The following is a 7,350-nucleotide window of genomic DNA, read 5'->3' on the forward strand; positions in this document are numbered from 1 at the left end:
GTAATTGGAAACAATGGTGATCAGTGATTGGCCATTGAGGACATTGGTGATCAGTGATTGGCTACTGGGGACATTGGTGATCAATGATTGGCCATTGGGGACATTGGTGATCAGTGATTAGCCATTGGGGACATTGGTGATCAGTGATTGGCCATTGGGGACATTGGTGATCAGTGATTGGCCATTAAGGGCATTGGTGATCAGTGATTGGCCATTGGGGACATTGGTGATCAGTGATTGGTCATTAAGGGCATTGGTGATCAGTGATTGGCCATTGGGGACATTGGTGATCAGTGATTGGTCATTGGGAACACTGGTGATCAGTGATTGGTAATTGGAAACAATGGTGTTCAGTGATTGGTAATAGGAAAAAAATGGTCAATGTTATAGATCTGACCAAGTACTGTGTCTGTATATTAACTGATCTACAATCAATACTGCTATAAAGTCATTTAAAGGTAGAGAAGGAAGATTTTATACTGTTCACAGTGTTAGTGGCCATATTGTTTTGACTTCTCTCTCTAAATGAGGAAGAAGCTGAAACTTGAAAAGACTACCCCAAGTTAACGAGTTGAAATCTCAAGCTGGAGGTGCTTTTGGTGTTGTTGTTTTTTTTTGTATAGTTGTAGGCAGGGAATTACAAGTTGCCATTGATTTTTAAAACATTTTTATTTATTGATCAATGGCTCTTACATTGATTTTTACATGGAATTGAACATGGATTGTTGATTTAGATTTTTAATTAAGAGTCACAGAAATGAGCTAAAAATGAGCTGACTTGTTACTCAATCTTGACTGAACAAAACTGAATAATCATCTGGTTCTTAACTACGGTAATTAATTAACAATAACTCCCAATTCATAATCTACAGACAGTACAGACTAAAACAAACAGCTATACATACTAGAGTTTTCTAATAAAATTGTATTAACACCCTTGTTTTGGTCTAATCAGACATTAAAACTTTTCTCGAGTGAAGAACATTTTTTTTTTTTTAACATCAGAGTAAAGTACAGTATTGTTGAAGAAAATCAATTAAATATAAAACAGAATGAAATCTACTTCTTCCATCATCAGAGGCTTGTCTGTCTGTCCAACAGCAACGTCTTCCATGAAGCTTTTTATCTGCTAAGCAACATAACAGGCAAACAATAGCTTAATGATTAGGATTACTGCTTCAAAACCTGGCACATGAATACAAAATATAATTATTGCAACGTGGTCACAGGTGTGTGTGTGTGTGTGTGTGTGTGTGTGTGTGTGTGTGTGTGTGTGTGTGTATCGAAGATTTTACAGTACAACAGCTTCAAACGTGCCTCATCTAATCAGATATTAAAATGGAAACTATTCATTTTTAGAATTTTTGTATTTCTATACAGTTACTGTACATGTGTAATGTAAATACTGGTAATAAAATTATTTATAATCACAGGTTATTGTTGTCCATTTCTCTTTATACATTGACTGGCTAAATAAAATCATCACACTGACCCTGAGCAGACCTAATAAAAACTCATGTCGACATTTACATTTTAGACAATAAGCTGTTGGAATAGCTAGACACGTGCTGATGAAGAGCTACTTGTTCATTGATGGTTAGTTCCTGGATAGTAACCTGTGAGATATGGAACAGTACTCTCATGTATTAGGTAACTGTGTATTATGTGCTGCGCTGCATAATGATCCCACTATGTATGAGTATATGGATGAGACAACAATAAAATCACTTGACATCATACTTACAAAGATGAAACTGTTTAAGGATCCTCCTTTCCCTGTAAAGAAACATAAGCATGAAGATCACGTAAGTAATACTTATACTTTTAAAAATTATACAGTACAGATATTACGATATACAGTATTACCTGTACACTAAGAAGCTCCATGGCGAAATGAATACAGTTGTATGTAAGAAGATCATATTGTGGATTTTTCCTCATTGCCTTTTTAACGTTCTGTCTAAATGATACAGGGATTCCACCATTCTTCCTATAAATTGCAAATTTAAATCCTCCAGAAAACCCATTCACATTCACTTTGCTTACAATCCCTGGACAAGAACTGGAAGATGGACTGATAGAAGAACTAGAAGAGTAGCTGGAAGAGCTGGTAGATGAGCTACACAGATTGCTTACAGTTCCAGAGGAACTTGATACAGAGCCACTTGATCGAGAATTTGATTCTAGTGGGGGGAAAGGAAAAACATTTCAGTATACTGTACTGGTTTCCTGTAATAAGGAAATAGAAAAATCCCAATAAATACAGTGCTTAGGATTAATTATACTATTACAGATAATGGCATCACTGTGATACAGAAACTGATATTTCTATTTGTTTAGTTATACTGTGAGTTTCTCTATGTTAATATACTGTACAATTATAAAAAAAAAAAAAAGTTTTACGTGTGAAATGAATTATCTCATCTTCATCACAGCACACTCCAGCATGAAAGATCGTTCTGTACCATGTTCCACATTCCACAGTAAAGAGGTCTCCAAGGTCTGAATTTCCATTGTATTCATCATCAAAGTGTTTGACAATACTGAAGCCCTTCGGATTATATCCGCATCCAATCATCCAGGTGTCCCATGATGATGCCTACACACACACAAAAAAAAACAACAAAACAAACAAAAACACCAGAAAAGACAAATAAAACACCATACATATAGTATGATATATTTATTTATTTATTTATTTATACACAACCCCAATTCCAATTCATTTGAAAATTCAATTCACCCTGTACTATATTGAAATCACATTATTAACACATTATTTGGTGTTTTACTTTATGAATTTAATTTATTTTGGAAAATATACACATTTCAAATCTGATGATTTAAATAAAAAAGTTGGGACAGTCGACTTTTTCTCACTGTACATCACATTTTCTTTTAATAACACTTATTAAGGGTTTGGACGCTGAGTGAAGACTCCATTTGGTTAAGTTTAGCAAGCAGAAATGCACGCCAATCATCCAGTATGCATTTCTTCAGCTGCACAACTGTACAGGGCCTTCGTTGCATTATTTTAGGCTTCATAATGCACCACACATTCTCAATTCGGAGACAGGTCAGTACTGCAGCAGGCAATGCTCGCACCCGCACTCTGCTTATGCAACTATGCGCTTGTAATCCGGGCAGAATGTGGTGTGGCGTTGTCCTGCTCTGGATGGCAGCATATGTTGCTCCAAAATGTGTACATATCTTTCTGCATTAATGCTGCCCTCACAGATGTGTGAGTTACCCATGCCATGGACACTGACACACCCCCATACCATGGGCACTGACACGCCCCCATACCATGACAGACGCTGGCTTTTGGACCTGACACTGATAACAGCTTGGACGGTCCTTTTCCTCTTTGGCCCGGAGAACACGACGGCTGTTTTGTCCAAAAACTATTTGAAATGTTCACTTGTCGGACCACAAAACACGATTCCACTGTGCTACTGTCCATCTCAGATGAGACCGAGCCCAGAGAAGTGGGTGGAGCTTCTGGACTGTGTTGATGTACGGCTTCTGCTTTGCATAGTAAAGCAGTGAATGGTGTTTTGATGAACAAATGTTTACCAAAGTATTCCCGAGCCCATGTCAGGATCTCCATTACAGGCTCATGACTGTTTTTAAGACAGTGACGTCTGAGGGATCGGAGATCATGCGCATTCAGAAGAGGTTTTCGGCCTCGCCCTTTACACAGAGACATTTGACCGGATTCCTTGAATGTTTTAATTATATTGTGCACTGTAGAAGGTGAAATGCCCAAAATCCTACCGATTTGTCTTTGGAAATTGTTGGCGGATCGGTGAGCCTCGACCCATCCTTGCTCCTGAAGGACTAGGCCTTTTTTGGAGGCTCCTTATATACTATGATTAGACGACTGCCTCACCTGTTTCACATCACCTTCTTATTTCAACTTCTCACACGCTATTATCCTAAATTGCCCCTGTCCCAACTTTTTCTTTGCATGCATCAATTTCTAAATAAACATTTATCTTCAAAAAACTATGCAGTTGATTAGCTAAAACGTCAAATACATACAAATTTCTCATTTATAAGTTGCTTTGGATAAAAGCATCTGCTAAATGAATAAATGTAAATGTAAATCCATTTCAAAATACATTTTCAAATCACTGCTCTTTGTTTTTATTAGCATTTCTCCATACTGTCCAAACTTTTTTCAGAATTGGGGTTGTGTGTGTGTGTATATATATATACACAACCCCAATTCCTGAAAAAGTTTTTCTTCCTACATTAGTATATAGACACTCACCATTATTAATGCTCAACACCGACACTGTAAAATATTTAAAAAATATTCTGTCAGTTACTGTTAAATACATGAAACGCTAACATCTCATTACAAAATATATTACAATACATAATAAAAACAGCCCAACAAATCCAAAACAATAATACTGTAATAAAACTATGCCTTAATTAAATAGGTTTAAAGTATACTTGATCAAATATACCTTTTGTTCTGTTGGTCGTCACTGCTGTTTCTGAGCAAAAGAGAAAGCAAGAAGCTTTTATAGCAGGAGGGCTCTGGTCACAAAACAAGTTCAAGTGGTTTTGTTGTCATTTCAACCATATACATTTGGTACAGTACACAGTGAAATGAAACAACGTTCCTGTAGGACCATTGTGCTACATAAAACAGAACATTAGACAACATGGAACTAAATAAGATCTACAAACATTCTACATAAAGTGCTCGTGCAGACGTGTGCTAAAAACACAGGACAGTACAATACCAAAATAGGAACAGTATTTTAAAAAAAGAAAAAAGTAGTCAAACTGGTTATACCGTACTTACAGATCCTGTGCACCAAATTAGCAGCTTGGTCCCACTTCCTGAGAAACATGTATTTCAAAGTTACCACTCCCTACGAACAACCTTAACACTGCCTACAAACGACCACAACCCAACCTTAACACTGCCTCACTGCCTCAGAATCTAGTCTTGCACTGCAAAAAATATCTTAGCAAGTGAAAATATCTTGAATATTGTCAAATGTAAATGGTCTGCACTTATATAGCGCTTTTATCCAAAGCGCTTTACACTGGTTCTCATTCACCCATTCACACACACCAATGGTAGCAGAGCTGCTATGCAAGGCGCTAACTTGCCATCGGGAGCAACTTGGGGTTCAATGTCTTGCCCAAGGACACTTCGGCACGTGGAGTCACGTGGGCCGCGAATCGAACCGCCAACCCTACGATTAGTGGACAACCCGCTCTACCACCTGATCCACAGCCGCCATATCTAGTATGCATCTAGTATTTTCTATAACAAGATTGCAACAAACCAAATATAAGATAACTAAAACCCATTATTAACATGTAATATGTCAGTAAACATTTATTTTAAGTAGTAAAGTGTTTCAGCTCACAACCTTCATGCCTAGAGCTCATAAATAGCATGTTTTAGTTAAAATGTGAGAAAAATTGTAAAGTTCTGCCAGAATAGTTTGTCTCCAAACAAAATGGAGGTGTAATTTTATTCAGATTTTTTTTTTTAACAGCTCTCATTCTTGCACAATCAAACCCCAGCTTTAGTTTGTTGGTTTTCATCTGACTTGTGGATAATGGCTTTGGTGAACTGTGCTGTAAAAAGCAAAAGCATTCATTCCCTCAGTGGATTCTGGATCTTCAGGCAGGCTTCCGCAGTGATCTGGCAGTCGTTTGAACACGCAGTGAAGGCTGCTGCTTTACTCTGACAAGGATGGTAATGCGGCGGGGATTTATTTATAACTGTGGGAGGATGAGGTAGAGATGGGTTTGAGGGGGAGAAGAGACACAGCCAAAGAGATTTACCAAAAGCGTTAGAAGAGCTTCAGGTCTAAACATGTCAGAAATGGCTGAGAGAACACCTCCACAGAGCTCGATGCCCACAACAAATATCTGATGGAAACAACTGACTGCCCGATGAGTCACTCATACACACTGATATAAGCTGGCTGGTTTTCCATGGGGTGGGCTGACAAAGCTGTCCAGGCTGCTGCAGTTGTTTTTGTTCTTGATGAAATTAGATTCGATTCTAATATTGACATGCTAGCAGATATCCAGCAGTTACTGTACTCAAGAGGTCATGTCCTTCATTAAGGTTGGAGCCTCTCAATCATTAAAGGTGAAACTACGTCCAAACAGGATCAAGTGGTTTTCTCATTGTCTCACCTTTTAGGGTCTATGGCTATGCTCACAATATAATCTTCATTGCAATTCCCTAATTTGATCTTAACAGTTCACATTCATAATCGCATCAGATCTATATCTGTATTTAACGAGAATGCAGTTTCTTGAGCCATTGTTTTGAACATCACTTGGCTTGGTAGCTTCATTTTAGTTTCGCTTGAATTGATTCGAGTAAATGACCAATTTCTCTATCCTTGCACTGAATATCTTTACTTCTGTTGCTATCCTCCATATTTGTCTTGCCATGCTGCCAACACTGGATAATGACAACAACAGTTATATGCATGCAAAACTGACCAACACTAATTGCCCAAAGCTTTACAGATTGAAGAGTCAATTTTTGGATGATCCTCCATCAAATGCATGCATCATACCACATTTAAATTTAAATTGCAAGCTTAGGGTCATACTCCAGTTTCGTACATGATTTTTCATGTGGAATGCAACAGAACTATGCCTGAAAGTGGGTGCAAACAGCTAAGAATACCGGGCCCTATGTCTTAGCCAAGCAGTGAACCATGTCCCTCTGGGCCAATCCCAGGATTAGAGACTTAGTGCTGCAGATTAGTGCTGCTCAGAAGAGATGTTAATGGCTATGGAGAGCATGTTCAAATCACTTCATTTCCATGACTGCTAAACATATCTTATGCCAAGCCAGATTATCATGAATTTATTACAAGGACGTAAAAATAATAAGAAGCCCCAAACCAGAAAGATTCTGGTACCATTGCACTGTCAAGGCTGTTGATCACAAATCACTTTCTGGCCACATTAGGATACCAAACCAATGATAAGATGCAGACATGACTAGACAGGACCAAAACAAACACACTTGGCCATAACAAACAAAAGCACGTGACGTGAACTCAAGACCAAAGAAGGATTTAAAAAATGTGATTTTTATGAAGACTGAAACCACCGTGATCCTGACCAGGAAAAAGCACTTACTGAAGATGAATGCATTAACAGAAATGCATTGTTAAAAGTGGTGTGCGTTTCATTTAGAGAAAATTAGCATTGGTGCATTTAACACACTTGTTGACCACTTGTGGGTCTCAGCGGCCCAATTTCATGGCTCATCCAGTGAGGCGTAATTACAGCTTGCACAAAGACTAAGCCTGGTTGTGAAATATAACCAGAGTGGCAAGT

At 38.1% G+C, this 7,350-nt stretch overlaps 1 long non-coding RNA gene across 2 annotated transcripts; it reads right to left on the minus strand.

Moving 5' to 3' along the window:
- Positions 1 to 521: 521 nt before the first annotated feature.
- LOC128620520 (uncharacterized) lies at positions 522 to 5,132 on the minus strand. Of its 2 annotated transcripts, XR_008388161.1 has the most exons (6): positions 4,479 to 5,132; positions 4,277 to 4,300; positions 2,404 to 2,599; positions 1,867 to 2,183; positions 1,745 to 1,776; positions 522 to 1,129 (listed from the first exon to the last, which is right to left on the minus strand). It is a non-coding gene; the product is annotated as an uncharacterized LOC128620520 (long non-coding RNA). The 2 variants fall into 2 exon arrangements; XR_008388160.1 differs by having other exon boundaries at positions 1,867 to 2,599.
- Positions 5,133 to 7,350: the final 2,218 nt, after the last annotated feature.

This window comes from Ictalurus furcatus, chromosome 16 (genome assembly GCF_023375685.1).
Source record: "Ictalurus furcatus strain D&B chromosome 16, Billie_1.0, whole genome shotgun sequence".
NCBI classification, from domain to species: domain Eukaryota; kingdom Metazoa; phylum Chordata; class Actinopteri; order Siluriformes; family Ictaluridae; genus Ictalurus; species Ictalurus furcatus.